Below are 26,245 nucleotides of genomic sequence, written 5' to 3' on the forward strand. Positions count from 1 at the left end.
AGACTAGCAATGAGGAGGCAATTACATCTCAGAAACTTGCACCTGGAGGCACACATCTCTCTGGGTGGTTCATCATATACACCATTCCTTGCTCAGGGCTGTGCTTACAGGCACAATTTATCTCACAGATATTTGAGTTGTCTACTGGGTTGCAATAGTCCTCTCCTACGCCAACAGGAGAGGGCTCCCTTTCATGCATTCCAAAATGCTTTGTCCATTTCCTTTTTGAATTTGACAGCATAAATTACTTTCTCAATTTTGCACACAATTCTGGTTATAGTAATGAACATTTCACTTTTCAGTCAGTCCTCATTTGGATGCAAACTCTGTTCTCAAGATGTGCATGGCTGATCCTGATTAAGATATTCTTCTCTTTTTACATACATAATCCTTTGAAGTTCCATGCATACGGGGAAAGAATAATATTGGAGCGGAGATCTGCCTTGCAGATCTGAGGGGAAAATTCCAACCTTTTGATTAAGATCATCCTTTTTGAACATGACATAAGCGATTCAGTAGCCTATACTGTATCTTCTGCAATAAGGGACAAAATTTGAAATCACTCATATGGGATGGGCCAGATTCTTTTATGCCTAGACTGCTTGAACCCTACTTACTTGACTCAAAATGATTATTTATAACGTAAATAATCTTATAAAAACAAAGATAATATGAACTGTGTCACTGAATTATGCAGATTATGCATTATATAACAAAAATAAATTAATCTGATATGTTTATGAATTGATTCCAGTGTACGCATATGTGTTTGAGAGAGGGACAGAAACAGACAGGAGCCTGCTGAAGCTGTAAAATATGAGACAGATATTTACTCCATTAAGAAATCCTAAACTCTGCACAGTAAGTCTTTCTGTTTGGCCAGGGAATTTCATGAACCCATTTAGCCAAGGTGGATTAGCTTCAAAAGGATATAAAAAATGCCATATACAAATATCTCTCACACTAACAGTCATCATAGTTGTTCCCTCCATGTGCCTATTGGAATGAATATTTCAGCATAGTTGTACCCCAAAACTTTTGATGTTGCCCAAGAAAGAATCATCTCACACTTTCTAGAATGTGTTGAAAAAAGATAGAGATCATTAACAATTTTTAAAATTGTAAACCACATTTAATAGTAGCCTATTCCCTGTTGTCAATATTTAATATAAAAGAAAGGACAATCTTGGTTTAATGATTCTACTGCTTAAACACTAAACTAAACCATGCTTAGAGTCCATCCAATTAAACATTATACCTTTGTAGCAACATGCAATGTCACAGCAGAAATGTCATTACTGTGGACTTCTGATGGCATTCAAGAAATATTACAAATTGCTGTGAATCCTTCTAAATTATAAGAACCACACTGTCATTTAAAAGGAAGGCTTTTGAAATCTAAAGGATAATACTAGCACACTGTCCTTCTCATGAGAACAATACGGGCTTTCTGCCAGCTATGAAATAAATCCCTAATATTGACCCAAGGAAAGCTTTGGGAGCTTTAGAAGTTGTTATCCTGCTCCAGGAACAAAACACAGCATTTTTGTCTAGGTTATGAATGAGAGCAGGGGGAGCTCCAGCAATCGAGCTCTTTGCCTCTGGTGCTCAAAGGCACAGATCTCCATCTGAGTAGGATCTCTCATACCACAGTGGTTTCTATCAAATACGTAATCTACTATAAGCAACTCTTTCTAATCTCTAGGCAAGTTGACAGAAATGTAACTACTACCACTGTCACCATAGAAAAAAATATTATTGAATAATTACAACAGTAAAACCAAAGCAGCAAAACATTTGGTTCAACAACTATCAACATACACGCCACCCCACTTCACCCCCTCCAATTTTCAGTTTCTTCAAACATAGCTATTTTTATAATCAGTATGTGTGAGAGATTCATTTTGTATCTTACACAGAAATTTACAGCCTCACCAGTACAAACCAGTTTCAAACCGTTAATGTCTATCTATCTATCTATCTATCATCTTAGTAAAGCTTTTAGGACTCAGAAGAAAAAAACCCTATTCCACATTCTCAAAAAAATAAGCAATTCATCAATAGATCTGGAAATAGTCTTTTCCAGAAGAGAACCAGAAACAGTACTAATGCAAAAGTATAAAAATAAACCCAGAATATACAAAGGATTTTATCATAGGTTCCATGTGTGGTATACTCCCTATGTATCTCTGATAAAGCTCTTCCGATACCATATTTTCAATATTCACCTGTAAAAGATATAATAAGAAAATAGCTTGTTTAAAGAAAAGGAATTGTCATCCATCACTTTTAAATAAACGTTTTTAAATAAATCTTCAGGAACTTATAAATTGCATATTTTAATAGGTATGCTTACACTGACTTTTTCTCTGCACTTAACTGCACTTGAATAAATAAAATAAGTAACACCATATACATAGGGGTTTATAATGAAATTTGGATGTTTCCAATTCCATTGCTCATCATTGCTTTACAGTTGAAATCACTTGAATAAACTCATTGTTTTCCAGCTATTAGTAGAATCCCTCCAGCAACCCCATTTCATACAGACCTTGCAAATAGCTTTTGTACATGTTCTGAGATATAAATCTATTGCTACATAAGAAAAGGTGCTGGGATTTTTTCACAACCTTGAATGATAAAGTCCACTACAATTAAAATGCTGCGCACAACATATTGTGCATGTCCCCTCCACAGACAGACACAAGACCTGTGAAACAGTCTCTAGTTTCATAGCAAGCCAATATGCAAATACATTATAAATGCATTATTTATCTGATGTTTGCTAAGCCAGGTAGGGAAATGTAATTTACAGTATGAAATCCCAGATATGGATAATTTTATCTCTCGTTCTCAATTAAATTATATCATTCCCCTCATTTGAGTAGCCAGAAAAGTTTTGGTTTTCGTATTTCAAAATGGCTGAAATACACTTGTTCTTTTTTTCTCTTTCTGTAACACCATAACAGCGCAATTATAGTGTTTCTTACAAATCTTTTTAAAGGCAATAATTTGATTAAATACATGTTTTGCATAAGTATATTAAGAATATTCCTCTGACATTGTTCTGCATTAAAAGCTTTCCTGTACTTGATCTCAGAGAGGAAGAGAGGGAGAAGACAGCTGCCAGATTCTTTATGCTCTCCATTTGCTTTGTACACTAAATTCCAACGGAAATAAGGTATTTTAATTGCCTATTTCCAATAGTACTATATAGGCTTTATTGTCTTTGATGTGAATATTTGAGAGCACTAGAGACAGTGGGGAAACTAGCGTGCTGTGGGATGATTACTTACATTTATCTTTTTTTACTTTTCCTAGCAAAGTGACCATGAAATGGCACTTCTGATCCCTAGATTTGTGTTTGATGTCTGCTGCCATGATGAACAAAAACTTCTCCTCTGAGAATCTAGTCCTCAAAGCAGACTTTACTAACCAAAAAGAAACAATAATCTCCTCAGTTTGGACTTTAAAAAATAGAGTGATTATTTAAAAGTCTGGATGAACTATGTCACCTCAGAGAATTCCCCAGAAAAGTTGAACTGAATGAATATTCTCTTCTGTGGTTTCCAGTTGTGGTTGTCATCTTGTGCTGTTGGGTTTTCCCCCACAGTGGACTGTCCAACATAGGAGCCAGACATGGTAGCTTATCAACCTATCTGCTAGGTTAAAGTAACTCATCGACTTCAGCTTTTTATATATTTATCTTTGTGGGTTTCTGAGGAAGATTACAAACTGAGACTTAGGCTTGCACAGCTCAGTAACTGGTTTCATAGCTCCAATACCAACTTCACAAAGTCTGTTCATGAAGAAGAAAAAAAGATGAAGTAAATGTCCCATTTCTTTTCAGATGAAATTTTGCAAATCAGATGTCCATAAAAAACCCCTCCTCATTATCCAAACGCCCTTAATTTTAAACATTAACCCTTGTGTGCTGCAGCCAAAGTGTCCATTAGGATAAAGAAGGTTCTTCTTTAAAATGACCAGCTAATTGATTTGACTTTTCTTGTCTGCATCACTGTGCAGGCCTTGAAATAGACAAGCAGTTAAGCACATATTTATTTTCAGCATGGTAAACCTTCAGTAACCCTTTCATATGGACTGCTCACCTGCTTGCCTCAAATAACACCTCAAATATTTAACATTGAGGTTTCAACTTCAGAAAAACATGTAGGATTATTTTTGTGATTCTAATGATTTCTATTTCATTTAATTTTGATTTTATTTTTCTTTGACGCCAGTTGCTGTCTTTTAGCCCTGTTCTTTTGAGTGGCTTGGCTTTGGGACTTTGAGCACTGTTGATTAGAAGAGCAGGAAGGAGAGAAATGTGGAAAATGAAATCACTTGACACAACAGGATGAATTAATTCAAGGTGAATTTAAGTACTGACCTTCGATTTCAACTCATTCAACAGAAATGTGCATATAATTTCTTAGTAGAAGAATCAGGCAAAGAAGAATGGTGTCATCTGTTATTATTCTCTCCCTCCCCAAAATGTCAAATGATTTTCATTATTTCTTCAGACCTCTGAAAAGGTTTTGGACTGCTTAGTATCATCTTGTCATACAGGATTTCAAATCAAACTGACTCAATAATTGCCTTTGAAAACTCAGATTAGGTATGTTTTCCACTTTATTTTTAGTATTATTTTTGTGACAAAAATCCTTTTCAAGACAGGCAGATTTTCATACACTAAAAGCAAAAAGGTTGGGAGTTCAGTTTATTTCTTTTAATTTTTGATGTTTTAAAAAGGAGTGCCACTATACAAGAGGACAGGCACATTTCCCTGTTATTATTTTCTGATTGACATTTTTTTGCACAGCTCTGTTCGTTGAAACTTGCTAAACCATGGGCTCCCTAAAACAGTTATAAGAGTTAAAGAACCGTTTGGAAACCCTGTAATTGGAAAGTGTCTCTAGGTTTCAGAGTATGCAACTCAGCTATCATTGAGGTTTGCTGCTTTCATTGTACTTTAGTCTGCCAGGTGTATCTGATTCAAAAGTACAGAAACAGACTGGTTTAAACTCAGCCATTGTGTATTGTTTGTGATGTGTACATAATGAATTCTGAATGCAAATTTATGCTGTAAAGTGAAATACTGAAAACCTGTATGACAAGCAGTAGAGCTGCACAACACAAAATATGGTTTTATAGCATAAATATTCACTTCTGTCAAATATATAGGAACTGTTTCAAACAAAGCATTCTAATTATGCACAGTTTGTTACTCACTCAGTCTCAGCTATTCAGACTGCTTCCTTTGAAGTGTTTGACCTTAGCTGCAAGAACTAAACAGAAAAAGTAAATATCTGACTTGTAGGAGTAACCCCCCAATTCTGCAAGAGCAGATTATTTTCCTCATCATTTTGATATATTTAGCTCCCTAAAATGGGGAGAAATTGGTTTCTTTTCCCTGTTTGCAATAAACAAACTCAACCAGAAAGAAATGGAAACAAAGCCTGCCTGGTTATTAAAAGAGACAGACAGACAGGCAGACAGACAGACACACTGGCAATTACCTGGAATTGATACACAGAAGACACACAGGACCAGATTCTGTCTGATTTTTATGTACAGAGATACCTTCAGTGTCATGCTGCCATGTTGCAGGCTGTGACAGTAGCTGCTCCTGCATTTTGTTGAATGCCTACTGTAAGGCAAGAATATGGCCATGGGAATACACAAAGTCGCTCTGCTTCCTGTGGCACTAGACTGTGGAGATAATTGTGGGTGGACCAGACACTATGTAAGCGATACCTTTAAATTTCTAGAAAAAAAACCCAGCCCCCAAACCAACAAAAACATCACCTTACTACATGCCTAAAGATTGGCAAAGTCTACAGTTTTTCAGTGTTGTGCCTAATTTTCTGGGTAGTTAACTGCAAAGAAGATTTTAGGTACAGCTGGCACATCCAAGAACAGAAGTCCACTTTAAATGAGTTTGAAGGCGTTAATGTTAAAACATGCAGACTCACTTTCTGAAATACCAGTCCAGACACAGACTCTTAAAAATAGGTAAATGACATATAAAATTCCATCTGTACCTATAACTTACTAGAAAGAAAAGGTTTCCTATCCACTAGAGTGCAAAAGCATCCTATCTTTTATCACATTCTCATAAACGCAGGAAAATATATTGGAAATTAAAGAGACTGTGCTATATGTGTTGAAAGTCAGGAAAGCCATTTTTAACCAGTCCTTTGAAGGAGACACTGTGATACATAAGCCTTTCTCAGAAAATAATTTATTTCTGAAGAATTTGCCAACTTACATGAATTCCAAGCATCTGTTGTATGTATTACATAGTGACCATCGAGTGCTGGAGTAAGACTTAATGAAAGTACAGGCTAACCATTTTAGTTCATTTGATAACTAAAACTTCATAATATCATTACATGCCTGGACAACTTTAAATGGGATTAATACATATATATGGACAGTACCTAATAAATGGAATTTTGAACTATGTTGTCTCAGATACCCTTTGCACTAAGCTTAGATGATTATGACCACTGAATGAACTTCCCTAATTTAGCGGTCTCCAAACCATTTGTGAATGATTTGTTCAGGTCTAATTGCAGATGGTATACTGTTTCTGTGCTAAAAGACATACTTAAGTCTTCAAAGCTGTCAGACTACCTCTTTTCCGGAGAATTAAATTCAACCAAAAAATACAATAACTTAAAAATAAAAATTGAAATGCCAACTAAACCTGAAATTTAATGCTGCACTTTATGTTCTCTTCCCCCTCGTAAGAGGTTGAAGCTGCAGAAAACATTCAGGAGTTGCTCATGTGGACATTCTGTGTATATGCAGGGTTTTACTGTAAGTTAAATGTCTTCATGGTACATAAGGACTGCAGAAAAAGGCTCTGGATGTAATACTTTTTTTGCCCCAGAATCTGTACAGTAATACGGTGATTTTACACTAGCAAATACTCTCCTTTGGAAATGCTCACTTTTCAGAGGCTACCTTTTATGTGCAGAGCTACTATTACATCAAAAACTCAAATAATCCATTTTTCCTAGCAATTGCTTCCCAATTTTACATTTATTCTTTTGTTTTCCAGGCAGCTATTTCTTTTAGGCTTGATTTAATATGTGAGAGTGTGTGAAACCTTGTGCTGACAACAGCAGGAATCTAGTCAGAGAATGGGCTTTAAATTTTTATTTATGGTGCATGATTTCTCTGCTCTTTCACTACAGTTCCTGGTTACATACAATCTCATTTTCTCTTACAGAGTGCTTTCATGATCACAGGAAGTGTTCAACCACACTGTTGTTTGTGCCCCCTCTCAGCATAGCTGACACATTCATTCCTAGCAGACCATTTATTCCAATATTTATTTTTATGTGTTAGTTCCTCTCATTTTTTAATTTATTTATATATGTGCAATACTTTGGCATCATTTCAGTTACAATATTTTTTTCAATTTCTCCTCCAGATAATTCAATAGTTTCTGACTTTTGCCTCCTTTCCAGTCCCTGGTACATTCCCAAACATAAACATCAGCTGTTTCCCAGCAATATCTACTTTTTTTTTTTAATTTTCCTTTCATTTTCTCTACAGATACTTACTATATTTGTTGCCATGCCAGCTTACACCCGTGCAAATCTTCACAGGCCTTTACATTTTACACATTTTTAATTTACTTCCTTATTTTAGATATTTTAACATCTTGGCATAATTTACATCTATACAGTTTGTGCGGTTTTTTAGACAGCTGATTTGCATTAACAGTACTTTTTACCTTAATGTCACTCTATTATGATGGTCATAGAAGTTATTTTTGTATTTCTAGCATATCCACTGGGTTTCCCTCTACTAGCCCATGTATTTTCTACTCCTCTTTTCTGTGTGAAGAAAAATAGTTATTGCAGTTGGAGTCTTGTTCTAGAAATAAGTACAGGTTATTGGAACAGAATTGCTTCTACTTTGTTTTGAGTGGAATATCTGCTCCTGCTGCTAAACCCCCTCTTTATCATCTCCAACTGATAAAGTATATTCTGAGTTTTTTACTGGATTGGCAATGATGTTAGTATTTTCATCAGTATAATTGAGATTGGACTCTAGCCTTAAATCTTAACTGTACATTATGTTTTCATCTCCTACATGCAGTGCATTTTCCCCAAGACATGACCTGCCCTCTTTTCTCTTTTACTTCTTGCATCCTATTTCTTTTACATCTGCATTATACTTCACTGAGCATATGTCTTTGGATATTCATTATTTGTAAGACTTTCAGTTTTAAGATTCTTTTTCTCAGTCCTCTGCCTAATGAAAGCAAGTGATTGTTGAAACTTTCTGTCAAGATGTACAGGCCCCAGTTTTCAATTGCTTCTTTACAAACTTGACAGCACTGCCCATGGCCATTTTTCAGAATCTTCAGTTTGGAAATGCTTTAATACTATGTGTTACATTATACAAGAATCCTACTGCAGTCACCACATCTTAACCATTGTCCAGAAAATTCCCTGTAATTCTAACGCCTGATCCAGAAGAAAAGGCTGAGTCAAAGAATAAAGTGTGGTATCTTATTTGTTTACAAAGCAAGTGCCAAGCAGTTATACTTGTGCTACACAGCTCAAAGAGGAAAGTAAATTTGCCTAACATATCTAGGCACACAGACATGGGAAAGTGTTAGAGGGCAACATGAAGGACATCACAAAATAATCCCTGCATCAGTTGGCCCAGACACTCCTGTAGGATAAAGAAGAATGAACAATAAAAGCCAGAATTATCCATAGCAATGGAATGGGTACACAAGTCTTGATGTGTGTAATACAGAACAGTTAAGGGTGAATTGTGGGACAATATTTCCATTGGGGGGTTCCAGTGAAGGCATGAACTGCACAAGTAAAAACATAATTCCCAATATGTTTATCTTTTTTGTCTTACATAATTCATGGCTCCAGCAACATCCAAGCTGTAGGACATTTGCGTTTTCTTCTGTTTGACTAGAGGACAGGACAAATACATGCAAATCAATGTTCTTTTTTGGTTTATTTCTGTTCGCTTGCTCTTCATTTGTCATGAAGTCAAATAGCTTGACACTTTGACAGCTGACATTATATTCTTATGGGCACAAGTCAACTGATAAATAAAATCATACCTGACTTTCACTGTCTTTCAACTAAGATTGCTTCTAGAATAAATAAATCCATGGCAGTAATTCTTACAATTTCTGCAGGTGAATTTACTCCTATATTATACAGGTACAATGCAATGTCATTCCTATACATGCCAATATTCGCTCATGTTTTTTGTGTTATAATTTTATTTTGGTAAAGGTTTAGTTGTTCCCCAATTGTTTTACAGTTTGCCTGGAGATGGTTTGCAAATACAAGTTGATTTTGCTAAATAGCTTTGAGGAAAAAATGGGACGTGCAAGAACTCACAGAATTGATACTTGCTATAGTATCACACAGGTTAAAAAATTCAGTTTCAGTATAGGAGATACCTGGACTGGAAAACTAGTGCCTAAAAGAATTCAAAATATATATTTCCCAACAATGCTGAAGTACTGGGTTGGAAACTGTTACTACTTTCACTTTCATTCAAATAATCTTGCCAAGACATCCTTGTCAGAATCTCCAAAGCTGTATCTACACATTATTTATGCCACAAGGTATCTTTGAGGAGGCTCTCGGTCTGCTGAAGTGAAGCAATGTTTTGGTAGCTGCACTTCCCCATCCATACATTGGATTCATAGGACTATTCCCAGATCTTATCTTGACATTGTGCAGAGCTGTGGTGGTGGGCAAGTATTCCATTCTGGGAACTTGGAAACCTCCCTGTATTTCCCAACAGAGGAATAAACCCTTTTTACTAAGAGGGATAACCATCTTATTCCCACTCTTACACAATTAAAAAGTCTGATTCCATTCTTTCCTGTATTTATCATTCCAGGATACACTGAGGTGGGTATGCTGTCAAGATCTACTTCATGTAAGGACCTGCTGAGTCAGAGAGAGGAAACAACTGTAACTAGGATGTTGTAGGGTGCATCTGAGATGGTATAAATCCTTACTCCAAGGAATGGCTTATGTAATCATAGGAAGTCACTCAAAACTATATAAAACATTTTGGGAAAAAACAGAACATCCTGCATTGCATACAGGTTCAGGATCTGTCTTCTGTTGAGAAATATATTTTTCAATTAAATTCAGCTTGAACTAAAATGATTCTTTCCTCTCCAATTTTCAGTTTCATATCTCAAACACAAAATCAGTTATTCACAGTGATTTAGCTGGAAATCCTTAACAAGGAATAAGGTACCCCAGACTTGATTGACTCTGCCACTGCACTCTAGCCCATCCTCTTGGCCTTTGCAACCCAACGCAATTCCTCTTGGCCTAATTGCTCCTTTCTCCATTCCCTTCTTATATCTCATCCTTTTCCCTTCAGCCTGTTTCAGTACTTTTATTTTCTTATATAGCCTATAGAATAATTTCTACAGCTTTCCTATCACTGTAGTATCACAGTATCTTCACCCTTCCAGCCCTGTGCAATTGATGATTTTATTCTTAATCTCTTTTCTCTCTTTTTTTGCTCACGTTTCCTTTTCTTCTTCTGGTTCTTCCTCTTCTTTATCTCTCTTTTATTTTCCCTCCCCTACTGCTCTTCATCCTCTCTGGTTACCCACTTTCACTTTCTCATCACTCTTATCATTGCATTGATTTCTACCTCCTTCTCCATCCCACTCCTTTTCTCATTTTTTTCAGTTGCTTTCTCTGATGCCTCCTGGTATGCCTGGTAGCTCCTCTGCTTTAAATTCTTCTCCTCCGCTGTCTGCTTTCCAGAATTTTAAGAAGTGATCCTAAAACCCTAGAGCCTTTATGAAATAGAGCATTTTTCAACACACTAGTTCTTTTTGTATTGCCTATTACATAGAACTATCTTCTCAAAATCGGTGCTTTGAGGAAGATGGAGCAAGAAAACAAGTTTCACTGCAGCAATCAAATATAGAACAAACTCGCACAGCTTGGAAGAATTACCCCAAATCTCTCTTTATTTTTTAGTCTCTGAGAAAACAATTGCCATGGTCATTAGAATTAAAAAAGAAAAAAAAAAACTTTCTTTTTTTTTAATTTATTTTTTTATTCCCAACTGAAATTTTGGTGCCATAGACAAACAAATTTACTGGAAACCAAGCATATTCTTTCTCTTAGCACAGCCAAAAGCTGAAAAATGTTCTTGTTGTTGTTGGGACTGATATGAACACTTACATGTGGAGATGGATCTGCTCACTCCAGGATTCCAATACAGACATTGATTGTCCAAGTCATCACAAAATAATGCTATTCATTACCATTCCTGATCTTCATTAGAGCTTGTACAGCAATGGCTGAATGTAAATATATATCACTAGCAGTGTAAACAGAGTACAAGCAATGTCAATACAGTTTTCAAGTACTGCTCAGCAACACATGGAGAGTCAGCAAAATTGGAAGCTGAACTTGTAAAACTGAGCAATTAATCTTTCAGAACTAGAACAAGCAAAGGTGAACAATGCTTGCTTCTTCTCCCTTTCCTATCCCTTCCTAGAACATTTTCTGTCCCCTGATTTACCCATCAAAAGTTATTTTTTTTTAGGCTTTAAAGTGAGTAAAGAGTTTACCCTTACTCTATAAGGCTTTGATGCCATTTACTCTGTGTGATATTGCATTGCTTACAGAGCACAAAATGAATCTTCAGCAGTAGCAAACATTTTAGTCAGAATCCTGATTCTGCACTTTTCTGAGTTTGTACTGTAAAAATTACAGTAATTTGGAGAACACAGTTTTCATGCAACCTTCCTTGGTACCCAACGGGCATGTATCAGTAAAATTTTACACAAATAATAGTGGTGGGAAAATAAAGATAAATATTCATGACACCAGTACCAGATCGTTGCAGCAAGGTAGCAGTGCTGCCGAGTAAAATGAAGCACTTTCAGACAGCCCTGGCCATCCCCATGACAACCTCTGCCTTTAAGGCAGTGGAATTCTGCACTTATTCTTTTGTTTCCACTAGGGGTGACAGTTCTCCTCACATGAAAAACATGCTAGTCCTACATGGCATTCAAGATCCTGATAGACAATCTGAAAACCTGATTACCAGCATAACCTTTGTGTAGAAGCAGTAAAAATCAAAACAATTAAATTTCTGCACTAGTCTTGATCACTGAGCACCAATGTTAAGGCTTATTTTTGAAATGGGGTATAAAGTTATTGGAATGTAAAACTATTAGGTATAAGAAATGGTTGGCAGGGGGGTTGGCTGGGATTTTTTTAGGCTATTAATCACACACATTTTTTAATAAAACTAGCTTTATCTTATTGTCTCCATATTAATTCTGATCCATGCATCTCAGCAGAGTCCAATGATCTTTTTGTATGTGTTTAGTTGCCATTTACTTCAGAAATTGAAATTTAGGTATTTGGGAGCTTGCCTGAACCTGAAACAACAATTATTTACTTTCTAAATCTGTGTTTACTTAGTTTTCCAGATTAAGTCTCTCTTGGGCTGACATGATCCACAGGAGACTCAATCTGGGAAGCTGATGTCTGTGTATTGCCTTGCATGCTGTTGCACAGCTAATGTAGACAGACAAGCACCAAACATGGTGGTGTCAACAGCCTTTTGCATAAATTGATGACAAGGAGGCTTATACACGGCATAAGAGACCTGAGTTGTAGAACCATTTTGAAGCTCTTTAACTGATATACCCACTAAGTTATGCTAAAAAGAGGGTCCTTTCCCCATTGTCATCATCACTCTTTTTCCTCTGGCCACAAACTGGACTAGATTAATAGGATTAGAGGAAGCTGCTCTCTTTTCCCTGCTCTGTTCAACCTCCCCTTTGCTCCCTGTCTGCCTCAGAATAAGGAGTAAGATTCCCTTTGCTCAACAATTTCTTCATCCTTCTGATTATTATGCGTAAGATGAGAGCATAGCTGGCTCTAGTGTTATCTGTTTTAAAAAAAAAAACAGCCCCCTTCTACTGTGACTTTTATTTCAGGAGAGATCCAGGTAAAGTAAATCCTAAGGGGAGAAAGGTATCTAATAATACCTATGATATTTCTTTACCTTCAAGAGATCCCTGTACCTTCAAAAGGGAGAAGTGATCTTCAAAGGATTGTTTCAGGATCATTTTCTGGATGTCTCCATATCTAATAACATCTTAGATAACTGAGGTCACCCACATATCTTTCCCCCTCTACAAGAACAGACAAATAGTAGTCTAAACAATGTATGCTATTATTCTGTTGTTGTATATATAAAGTATTTTTTTGTTTGTTTGTTTGTTTTTCCCTTTAAAATAGCAATTTTGGCGCATTCAATGGTCTTCTGCATAAGGCATCAGGACATCTGGATTCTGTCCAGGTTTTTCAGAATCAATACAAATTGATCAATATTGATTCTCAGTGGATTAACAAAGTAACAATAAAGCCAACACTTTTAAAATCTTATATAACTGATAAAAGGGCAACTTGGTACAAAGATATTCTTGCATTTGTTTTGAAGAGTTGTGACAACATGAATTAAATGACTCAGACCATCCAGCTTAAGCAGAAAGGCAAAAATATGTCCATATCCAGAAATAAGCCAGGGTTTACCTTTCCTTTTATTATAGTTATAAGTCATACCACTTAATACTTAGTGATATTAGAGCAATTCAAAAAGATGTACACTCTAGATATCCCTCTCTCAGAAATGAAAATAACTATGATTTTATAGGCAGCTTAATTAGATCATGATCATGATTAGTTCATGTAGGTTATAGAAAAAGCACAGGCTCCTCTCAGTGAGAAGATTTGGCGGTCATAAAATTATTAAAAGAGTTGCTCCTTGTTAATTAAACTAAATGAAGACCATATCATATTTCTAATAAGAACAATAAATTATTTAAATATTGTATCTTTTATGTTGCAAATATTATTGCCATTTTAATTGCATGTTGTCATTAATAAAATACATAAAGGAACACTTAAGACTTGGAGTTTTTTGCAGCTTCTGAGTTTCTGCACATTTTATAGCTGTATCAAGGTCATCAGCTATCAGATAATGCAGCTAAAAACTGATTTCTGAATAGTTTCCTGCTGTGCTTGATGTCATTTTCTGTCCTTACAAAAGACAAGAAACGCCAGGAAGAAGGTAAAATTTCTTTTTTTCAAAAGATTTTTTCTTTTTATGTCCTATTGTTGCCATTTTTTAACTTGCAGATTCATTTATCTAATGATCAACCCAGAAGAAAAGTCATTCTTGAGTTTTATGTTCTTCTCTACAAACCTAATGTATATATAACTGACAATGCCTTTTTCAATTAGTAGCTTCATGTACTGAGCAACAAAAATTTCAAAAACCTTTTAAGTGTTTGCTTTTTTTTATTTTCCTTGTGTTGCTTTGGTGAAACTATTGATTTGAGGTTTGATTTTCCTCATCTCATTCAAAGAAAACACAAAAAATTTCTCTGTAGTAAAAAGGCATTGATCCCCAAAGACTTATAAAAGCAATATTTGAATTTTAGTTGGTCAGGAAGCCAAAAAATAATGCATGAAGTAAAGAAGTGATAATTTTATGTTTAAAAGGAGTAAGTCAAAAGCTCATAAAGACATTGTCTTTTTTCTTGTGTCCTCTTCCTTCTGCAGGACATGTAAACCTGATACATCCCTTTCATTACATCAACCCTTGTAGCGTAGCACCTTGCTAACAATAAACTTGCATATACTCTCCTGCAGAGATGGAATCAACTGCAAAGTCAGAACATGGAACAAGACTAATTTAAGTCACCATCTGGAAAATGTTTATTTCACAAGTTATTTTTGTTGCTAATTAAACAAGTTATCCTAAACCCAAAAGCTGTGAGTAGAATACTAGAAGAGTGGTAGTGACTCCTGGGGAAGGACAGCAACACTTAAATGGCTATATGACAAGAAGTAAATGTAAGATAAAGGACTTGTGAAATATTTGAAGCAACTATAAGAATTAAATCATGTAAGTGTCTTTAAAGTCATGCTAGGGAGCCATAGAAAAGAAGAAAGCAACAATATGAGTTTTGCAAGAAAACTGGTAGGCTAAGATAGACAACCGCCTTATTATACTCCAGAATACATATAAATTAACTCCACAGCAGGCTAAGACTTGCATCGTCCAGGAACACTCATTAAGAATATTCTAAGCATACATTTTATCTATCAAGAAAAGGCTAGTTTCAATTTTTTTCTCCAACTTAAGTGCTTCAGAGATGAGTTATGCTGTTAGACAAAAGCACTGTGGCTCACTCATGTGACAGATAATGTTTTCTATGGATGTCTTTTGGAGTATGCAACAGTGAATATATTTCAGTGTACATTTCAGGAGGTGTAGTATCTTGAAGATATACACTTGTAATAGCATTTGATGTAAAAATATCTCTCCTGCATACCAGCAATTATGGGGATGGGGGAGAGGAAGGGGAAAGGAGGTAAAGGTAGTGAGGAAAAGGGAGAGAAAGAAAGGAAGGAAAGGCAGAAGGGAGCACTACAACTTACCAGAACTGTGTTTAAAAACCTTGGTTTTTTTCTCCATAATGTTGACTGATCAGTGGAAAGTGAACCACTATTCTTAAAATCAGAAACAGCATTCATTATTAAAAAGACCAGCCAAGAAGAAAAAATGCTGCGTATTGAGGTAGTTCAGCAGATAATGGACCTCCTGATTTCATGCAAATACAGGGGTTCATTTGATCTGTAGGGAGACAGGCCATTATTAGGACAGGAAAGAATAATCTCACTAATAAAAATTTAAACAGATTGGAATGGGTGGGAAATTCCCACCCACTCAACCCACATACACACACGCCCCGCCCACCTCGTGTCCCATCCCCACACCCCCCCACACCCCCAGTGCTATATGCATGTAGAATGTTGAAAGTATCAAAACAAAACCACCAGGGAATATCAGCTGACTATGAAAAATGGGAAACAGAACAAGTGGAAAACATTAGGATCTTAAGGAACTTCACTCAGTAATTTGGACAATCGTTCAATATTTATTTTGTAGCTTCACCAAGCCAGCTGGGATTTGATGGGACTTGACAAGTTATGCCTGACAATATTTGACATGGGATTTCCATTACATTTAGACAAGGTATGAGTCTTATTGTAGCCAGAATGCAATGATAGAAGTGCGGGCATCAAACTACATGCAATCAGCTGTAGTGGCAGTGTACACACAATTAAATATTCAACATGGTGACAGGTTGTCGCATGCCGGCCTGAGACCGGAGCATGGTTCTGTTTGTATACTTGGGAACAGAATTAAGACTCAAAATGGAGTCAAGAGCCAAGGAACTTTATTTGCCCAACAATCAATCTGCAAATGCAAAGGGAGAGAGAGCATGAGATAAAGAGAGAGAAAGGAAGGAAAGAAAGAAGGAAAGAAAAGGAAAGAGTTCAAAGCAACGGCTACCACCCCGGACCTGCGGCGTCCCGACAGTCCGATTTGTTTTCAAGTCTGGTGGGGGAACGTTCTGTCCGATGTTAGTTGGTTCCGTTTTTTATAGAGTCGTTACAAGCTGTTCTGCTTAACCACACCTTCCACCCGGCAATGCTGTACATGCCCAACATTCCTCAGGGGTCTCCAGGCACTTTGACCCCCCTGACCCCAAGTCTGGGCACATGCACAGGGGTTACATGCCCAACATAACCCAAGTCTGGGAATATGCACGGGGGTTGTTTACGTTTTGCGGGATCAGCCTCCCTCATTGCTCCATGGCGTCAGTCGGTCTCCTAAATCTCTGCGGTGGCAGCGGCATTATCTTCTTGCCTTAAATGTCTTCTGTGGCAGTGGTGATATAATTCACTGTGGTGATGGCATGAGTTTCCTGCCATGGCATGAGCTGAGACAACACATCTGCTGTGGTGATGGTGGGTCTCACCGGCACAGTTTCTCAGACCACCCTGTGGCTCAACATTGCTAACTTACGAATTGTTCTCTGCGGTGTCATGAACAACAGAGTAGAGAAAGGAGGAAGGAATAGAGATAACATGTAACCCGGTTTCATGGTCTCTGGTTTCAGGAGAAGAAGAAGAAGAAGAAGAAGAAGAAGAAGAGGAAGAAGAAGAAGAAGAAGAAGAAGAAGAAGAAGAAGAGGAAGAAGAAGAAGAAGAAGAAGAAGAAGAAGAAGAAGAAGAAGAAGAAGAAGAAGAAAAAGAAGAAGAAGAAACAAAAAGGTTACAAGGGCAATTACAAGGTGTGCATTTGCAAGGCCAAGTAATAAGTATCATAATAAAAATTACAGCAATAGTTAGCAGAACAAAGGTTACAAAATGAATTGGTACAAGAACATACAGGTATTCTATTATTTCCCGTGAATTCAACGACATAAAGCAAAGCGATTGCAGTCCACACGGTCTGCTGCCCTACTCTGCCAAAGTTGGGGTCAGGATACGCAGTAGGAAAATAGATTTCCATGACCCGTTAGCTTAATGCACATGTACCGTCTGGGTCTGGAAACTTCTGTTGCAAATTTAGGTAAAATAAAATAAACAATAACACTATACAATCTGTATTACTGATGGTGTAGTTTGGTGCACAACACGAATAGTTATAAATTGTGTCTTAGCTACTACATGTTGAATCAAATGTGTAAAGCATGGAATGATACATGGAAAAACATCAGCATAGCAAGATCACATAACAAATAATTTTTAAAAATAAACATTTTTTAGCATATATAAGGTTTCTTTGTGGGGATTGAGTCAAGTGCTAGGAGGTAGGCATTTTAAAAGCGTAAATTTTCATGCCCTTTTAAGGCTGGGTCCAAATTGTGGCTGCGCCTGTGTTTTGCGGGTTCTTCATTGTGTAGGTGAGCCTTAAGTTTGGTCAGGGTGTTAGCCTGAACCTTGACCAGGAGGGTCACGGACCAACTTGCTTGTCTTGCCACAATCAATCCTTGCCCTTTTGAAAAGATGGGAGCAGGAGATGACATAATGCATGGCTTTGCTGTTTGGACTTTGCATTTTTGTGATTATGGCAACCATCAGTATGTGTCTCTGTGAGTGCTTTTGGTCACGCCGGTACAGGAAAGTGTGATCCCCTCCTTGCAATTCTTCCTGAGTAGTGGGACTCATGGAATACCAAAACAAAGTGTGGGAGATCATTGTATAAACAAAAGAAAAATGTTAATCTCCAGCAAAGTTACCATGTGACCTGTTATTTGTTCCTGTTCATCTTCATCACCTTGTGAAGAAAACACCAAGGACCAGACACAGAGTATTATGGAGGAAACAGAGGAAGTTACCACCCCAACATTATTCAGGACTGTGCTGGACTCACAAGTGAAAAAGTCTCTGGGTTTTTTGTGTCACATAAGGCTTTGCTGGTTTGTTATTGCGTTATCCAGTTTTTTGTTTGTTAATAAATTGTTATATGTTGTTTACTGGCTGTTGAGTAGTTCACTGAATCTGTGTCCAACACATGGTTTTCAAATTAAATCAAAAGGGTTGGGTAATATATATATATAATAATAACTTATAAAAGAAAACTAAAATAGTGATTATAGCTATATGTTCTACAAATACTATAGTTTCTTAACACATTCTTTTTTAGCACACGTCACTATCGTGGCTAGACTATAGGGATTTTGCATGTGCAGTCTTTCCAGAGAATGTTACAGTACATTCTGTGGGGTTTAAAATTGCACATGCATGTGCTCAAAAGCATACATGGATCATTGATGTAGTAAAACATGGCTACCGAGTGCCCAGATGAAATCCCAGACCCGTTTCCCGAGCTTGCCACTCTGATAAGTTTGCTAACGGTAACATGTATGGCACTATGGCCAAACGATAGGGCTTTGCTTTCAGTGTAATGTTTTCTCACCATTAGATTGCCATGCCACTTGCGGGGGAGGAAAGGTTTAGAGTGCTCATTTCGCCTTCTGAGCATTCCATAAGGTGGGTATTTTCAAAACGTTTAACCTATATGGTTAATCTTAAAGGGGATCAAACCCTTCTTTTTCTTGTTTAGGCAGAGGGTCCGTGTCACATGTCAAGAACTTATGGCTGAGGTGGAAAAATATAAAAGGCATTACAACATCCTCGTCTATGCTTTTCTGGCAGTTTCTTTGCTGTTTTATTTTTATTTTTAACCAGTCTACATTGTTATATGAATTGTTAATAGGTAATTATTGTTATTTATTCCAATATATGTGTAATATATATATACCTATTAAATAAAAATTAAACATATAATATAACAATGATACACTAAACAACCTATAAATGTTAACAAGGCAAATACTGATGAAGCCACACAGACAATCAGCATCTTCATATGGGTGTTTCTTTTTTTTAGGCGGGCTCCAGAGTCCTCACCTGGAAAAGAAAAGAAAAACAGACTCTGTTCCTTCAAAGGAACTGGAAGTAAATTCTTATTAGAAGGATGGAGTAATCCACCTGGTGTTGATTTTATATTCTTTTCCATGAGCATCTTTGGCTTTCCAAGCATATTTATTAAGAGGTTCTGTGAGCATGAAAGGAACAGCTACAATGGCTGGCATTTCTACTAACACAGGCTGTCCAGGACAAAAACCTCCTTCTCCAGGAGTACTGAGAGTCTAAGACTTTGGGGTCGAAGTCGGGGGGTTAGGACAAGAGGCATTCAGTCGGGGACATCCATTTATTCCCCAGCAATCATTAACTCAGGTAACTGCATCTCAAAGGCGTTCCACCCAATGTGGCTTGTGAGGTTTCAGAAATCATTTTAAGAGTCTATTAGTTTGTTCTACTATCCCATTAGGTTGGGGATAATATGGGTGTGGAATACCCACTTGATTCCCTCTTCCCTCGCCCACTCCTGCACTTTAGCAGCAGTAAAATGACTGCCATTGTCTGACTGAATAGAATCAGGTTTGGGGAGGAAACTAAACCAAATTTTCAGAGCTCACACTGTATTTTCCCCAGTCACTCGTGGAAATGCTTCGGCTTGAACTAGGCCAGAAATCACTTCCATGCCTACTAATATGTACTGCTTCTGTCAGAAAGGTCCGATGTAATCTATCTGCCAAGTTTCCCAGAGACACCTTTTATCTCTCAAATGAAGGGGGGAATCTTCCATAGGCTGTCTCTCTAGTCGGAGCCTGCATTGTTCACAAGCTGAAATACAGGCTTTGCAAGTTTCCCCGAGTGACAGGCAAACCTCTGGCATGTGCCTCTTTGTATAAATCATTAGACCCTTAATGACCACCCCTAACGGGTAGCCATTCCAAAAGTCTGTCCCAATTTTGCCCGGTTTGATTTTCCTGCTGGAAAGGGGCAATTCTGGCCAGCTCATCTGCCCTATTATTCCATTCACCTGCCAGAGTGCCCCTTTCCTGGTGAGATGGTACCCATGCTACCGCAACATCCCCATAGATTTTTTGCCATGCTGACACTCAGTTTACTTCCCAGTTATTCTGTTCCCAGAAAAGGAGCCACTCCGTGCATCTTTTGAACGCTGCAAACGTGTCAGTGTAAATGTACACCGGAGTCTTAGCCCCTTCCTCGCTATTAAACACACTGCACACTGCCACTAACTCTCCCACTTGGGCACTGCTCTCACCTCCGGTAATGATTTCCCTGTTAGCATCTACATTAATCGCTACAGCTCGGTATCTCTTTTGTTTATCTCTCTCTTAGCTGAGGCATCCGTAAACCACACATTCCGCAACTCCGCCAAAAAGCAGGAGCGATCTGCAGGAGCGGTCTTTACCACAGAAGGGGGAGGGGTATCCTCCTCCAGGGAATTTGTTACTTCCTCTTGGATGTTTAACTGGTTAGAGGTGCCTTCAGTGACAGTAAAGACACTACAATAGTGTTCAATCTTAGCATACCATTTTCTCACAGTATCTCTTTGTGCCACCCGTTTGGGGGGCGGGGGGGGGGTGGGTGGGTGGGGGGTGGGGTGGGGAGGGTGAGGAGTTCCTGCTAACACAGGTTTAATTACCTTAAAAGGTCCCCTTAAAATTAGAGGCTATTGCCGTATGTTTCGCTCTGCTTCTCTGAGAGCAACACTCACTACAAACAATCCTTTTTCCCAATTAGAGTATAGTTTCTCAGCATCCTTAAAGCTCCTGGAGTAAAATCCAGTTGGGTGGGTAGGACCTTCTGGTCCTTTTTGCCAAAAATGAACTGACAATCCTGAGTGTGCAAACTCCCACTCAATCTGGACAGGGTCAGTGAGGTGAATAGGACCCGAAGCCTGGTGGGTGTTTGCTTCAAACACCAAAAGCTGTAACTCTTCATCATGGGCTGGAGCCCATTCCCAAACTGTTCCTTTTCGCAGCAGGTCATATAAGGGCCGTGCAATTATTGCAAAGTCTGGGATGTGTTTTCTCCAAAAGACCAATAAGCCTAAGGTGTGCTGCAGCTCCTTTTTATTTTCTGAAATTTTTACCTGCTCTAGTGTAACTTTAACATTCACCCACTCCCCATACAATGCCCCAGTGTGGCCAGTTCATAAATCAAATGGGAAGTGGAGGCTGACTGTAGATTATCCTCCAGAGGGTGTACTGAGGAATACAGGCTGAACCTCCTCTCTACCATATCCCTAAAAATTTCACTTCATTTGCAGCAGTTTGTGTCTTTTCCTCTGGTATCTGGAGTCCCAGAGTCTCTAAGTGCTGTATAATCTTTCCTTGTGTCACCTGTACTGGAATAATTTCATCCCCTCCTATCAAAACATCATCGATCTATTTATAAACTCTAACTCCTGGTTCCAGGAGAATGTGGGCTAATTCTTGTGCCAAAGCATGATGTGCTAAGGTGGGAGAATGTTTATATCCCTGAGGGAGGCAAGTAAAGGTATGCTGTTGTCCCTCCCATGTGAAAGCAAAACGATCACGGTCCTCTTCTTGCAGGGGAACCATGACAAACATATCTTTCACACCAGTTGTGGCCATCACTGGATGAGCCTGTTCCTGAATGAGTGAGATTAGCTCAGCTATATTAGGCACTGCTGCTGTCAAGGGACCAGTGTTTGCATTAAGTGGACGATAATCTACAGTCAGCCTCCACTTCCCATTTGATTTACGAACTGGCCACACTGGGGAATTGTATGGGGAGTGGGTGAATGTTAAAATGCCCTGCTGTTTAAGATCCTCAATCACAGGAGCTGTCCCCTCCCGGGCCCCTAATGGCAAGGGATAGGGTTTCACATTAGTCATCCTGGAAGGGGGGAGGGTAGGTGCTGCTTGCAACAGGCACACTTCTGCCCAGGACGTTTCAGCTAGTTCTCTGATCTGAGGAATGCCAAAGGACCATGAATTCCCCTGGGTATCATACCACTGTCTGTCCTTCAGTATATCTATGCCCAAAAAGATTTGTTGGAAAAGGACCTATTGCAACCTTGGTGTTACCTGGGTCTTCCTCCCCAGGCAACCATAAAGTTACCAGGGCCATAGGTACTGAGTTTTCCCTAAATCATTTAAGACAATTAGGTTTTTAGAGGAAGTCAAAATTCCACATTGCTCCACCTCACTCTCCATCAGTGCAGTGATTTGTGCTCCTGTGTCAATTAAAAAGGTTACTATTTTTTTTCCACATTCCTACAGCCACTGTAATCATTAAATCTCCTCCCAAATTTAAGCTAAGTTGCCTGGTAAACATTCACCCTCCGTTCCCCACCACCACCTTCGGGGGGCATGGAGGATCTAGTTTCCCATTGCCCTCTTTACTTCATCAGCTTTTTCCCCGATGCCTGTTGATGGTGAGGTGGGGCACTAGGGGTTGGCTCAAAACTAACTTTGTGCCCTGACAATATCTATACAAATTTCTCCAACTTCTGGGTCGGGAGCCCATCCATTAGATCCTGGGGAATACCTCTCTGGAGCCCCAACTGCCACCGTTCCTGTTGGCTTAGGGGTCTTCCTCCCCCAGGATCAGTAAATCGGACCAATTTAGAATTCTGACTTCTCTGAGCCTGTGCTAACCATCCCTCAGCTTCTCCCACAGTTCGTACAGCTCTCGTTTCAGGTCTTTGCCAGGATCCACCAACGGGACCATATTTTCTCCCAAAGTTAATTAGCTCTTAGGCAACTTCCCCCCATGTAACTCTGTTTAATATGGGAGTATTTTGTATCTTCCCCTGTAGCTGGATCCCAATGGCTTTTAAAGAATCAGGAAGTCCTTGAATTAGAGGAGTCATTCATTCTGGGTCCACAGGCATCATCATGGGAGAGCCCTGGCGAGATTCAAGCCTTCTGTCATACATCATCTGCAGACAAGCTGCCTTTTGTACACTTTCTACCAGCTGATCCATTATACCTGTTATGGCTAGGGGGTCCCCCCTCTCTGAAGGGTTCAGTCCCTCGGCCCAGTACGCTGCCCTCTGTGTTAATGACCACGGGGTCTGATGATTACCAGTAGTTAAAAACACACCTGGACCGCAGTATCCTTCTGCTTCCTTCTCTGACAACAAAATCCCATCCCCTCCTGACAAGGACACTTTCCAAACACATTCTGTTTCAGATTCCTTTGAAGTCCTTGCAAAATCCTTCCTTAATTTTGCTAACTCGGTTGCTGTAAACCGAGACTTTTTAGTAACTGTTTGGGGACAAGTGTCATTGTCTGTCTCTTATATATATTCAGTCTTAACTAGGGGATACATGTGAGGAGGGTTTTCTGCTGCCTCTTTTGCTCTCTGTAAATCCCCCTAGGGATATATTTGTCTAATCCCTTTCTCTGTTGACTTCGACTCTACCTCCCCAAATGAGTCACTTTCTTTCCACAATTCTTCTCTTAATGCTTCTTTTAACAAAGCGTTCTGGTTTCTCTCCTGCTCTAATAGCTGTTTTGTCTCCTCTAACTGCTCTCTCAGTGTTTTAATTGCCATTTTCAAGGAATCTACGCATTATCTTGACACAATCTTTGCCACCTATCTTCCATGGCTGCTGCCAAACTTGCTCCTAAAACTGCACAAATTATGGATTTTCCCTTCCCAGGCCTAACTTTAGCCTCCTTCTGCAATATCATGTTCCTATCCACCATGCTCTGCAGTCGGAACCACTGATTTTTTGCCCTTCGCGCCCTTGGGGAGCTAGGCGAGCATGATAGGTTCCCCAAAAGTCATCCAGTTTATATAAATCTCCACCCCATACTTCAGTGGGGGAAACATCGCAAACACCTCTAGAAGTGTGCGAACCCATTTCACCAAAGAGGGGTTATTTCGTCCTGAGAGGGCCTCACTGTCAATTCTCTACTACTACTCCCCCACTTCACTCTTAGAAGGTCACACCTTTAAACTTCTTTAAGAGACTTGTCTCTTGTTCAAGTCTATCACTTTGTCTGTCTCTGGCTGTCTTCCCCACGGACAAACAGAACTGTGGATATGGACTCCACACTCACTTTGTACCAAGCTACACTTCAGGCACACACACACACACACACACAAGTCTCTCATAAAGAACCTGGCACTTTCTGTGTCACTGAGAATCCTGTCCATGACGCCAATTAAAATGTCGCATGCCGGCCTGAGACCGGAGCGTGGTTCTGTTTGTATTCTCAGGAACAGAATTAAGACTCAAAACGGAGTCAAGAGCCAAGGAACTTTATTTGCCCAACAATCAATCTGCGAATGCAAAGGGAGAGAGAGCATGAGATAAAGAGAGAGAAAGGAAGGAAAGAAAGAAGGAAAGAAAAGGAAAGAGTTCAAAGCAACGGCTACCACCCCGGACCTGCAGCGTCCCGACAGTCCGATTTGTTTTCAAGTCTGGTGGGGGAACATTCCGTCCGATGTTAGTTGGTTCCGTTTTTTATAGAGTCGTTACAAGCTGTTCTGCTTAACCACACCTTCCACCCGGCAATGCTGTACATGCCCAACATTCCTCAGGGGTCTCCAGGCACTTTGACCCCCCTGACCCCAAGTCTGGGCACATGCACAGGGGTTACATGCCCAACATAACCCAAGTCTGGGAATATGCACGGGGGTTGTTTACGTTTTGCGGGATCAGCCTCCCTCATTGCTCCATGGCGTCAGTCGGTCTCCTAAATCTCTGCGGTGGCAGCGGCATTATCTTCTTGCCTTAAATGTCTTCTGTGGCAGTGGTGATATAATTCACTGTGGTGATGGCATGAGTTTCTTCCCATGGCATGAGTTGAGACAACACATCTGCTGTGGTGATGGTGGGTCTCACCGGCACAGTTTCTTACACAGGTACATAAGCAACATGAGTTATGAAGATGGTGTAGTTTTGGTTGCTTCTTTGCCTGATAAGTAGTACAATTTAACAAAATAGATTTTATATAAATTTGCTACCATGTTTGTAAAATTAAAAAGACTTATTACAGGAACATTACAGCAGTAGTGGTCGAAGGGGAAAGCTTGAGCAAGACAAAGAACTTTGTACCTATGTTCAGACGTTGACTTAGATAGCTCATATAAAGTTAATATTTCAAAAAGATTAGACATGGTAAGAATATCTATAGCATGCATACTGAAAAGCTGGAAAAGCAGAAGCAATCTCAAGAACAAAAATTATGTTTCAAAGGCAGTAGCTTGGGCACCAACTAGATAAATTTGTAAGACTTCCAACCTTAAAAAAGAGAAAGACTCAATTGACAGAAAAGCACAAAATGCATTATTTCTGAAAACAAGCATATCACAAAAATAAACTAAAAGATTGAATAAGACCTAATCAATATAATTAAGAGTATGAAATGCAACTTTCTGTAGCTATGTGCTTGGAAGGTACCACTTCGAGAAATTATTCATCCAAAGATGCATGGAAGGAAGAAAAAGGAAGAGAAGACTATTGACTGCTTGGAGGTAAAGGAGTTAGAGAAATTGGTATAAGTGAGATTGAGGAAAACAAATGTAGCAATGGGAAGGTATATGCTATTTGTGCAATCAAACTGTGTGTGCAGTGACTGTCAATTTGGGGACAGCTGTATGTAATAGTAAAAATAATAGAAAACATACTTCAAAATAGCACTGACAAAATTGTGCCAAAAGTCTCACTGTCGTGTTGGGCAGTTGGTATTTTGTTTTTAAAATGTCCATCTTACAGCTGTGATACTTAAAGCTTCTGGGTACCAGTGTTGTGTTTGTCATAGCTGATATAAAAGAAGGTGTAACAAGGCAAAATTTCAATACAACCTAAGACATCAGAAGCAAAGGAAGGGATGTTTGTTTGTTTGTTTGTTTGTTTAATATTTATTTGTTTATTTATTTTAAACAAATATCATTACATCAACAGAATCTGATTCTCTTAGGAAGAGTAAAAGGCTTATTGGGGGAAAGT

The 26,245-nt window shown here is 38.7% G+C and overlaps 1 pseudogene; it reads right to left on the reverse strand.

The window, feature by feature from the left end:
* Positions 1 to 22,767: 22,767 nt before the first annotated feature.
* On the reverse strand, positions 22,768 to 24,447 carry LOC119144176 (annotated as a pseudogene).
* Positions 24,448 to 26,245: the final 1,798 nt, after the last annotated feature.

Source organism: Falco rusticolus, chromosome 3, assembly GCF_015220075.1.
Source record: "Falco rusticolus isolate bFalRus1 chromosome 3, bFalRus1.pri, whole genome shotgun sequence".
In the NCBI taxonomy this organism is placed as follows: domain Eukaryota; kingdom Metazoa; phylum Chordata; class Aves; order Falconiformes; family Falconidae; genus Falco; species Falco rusticolus.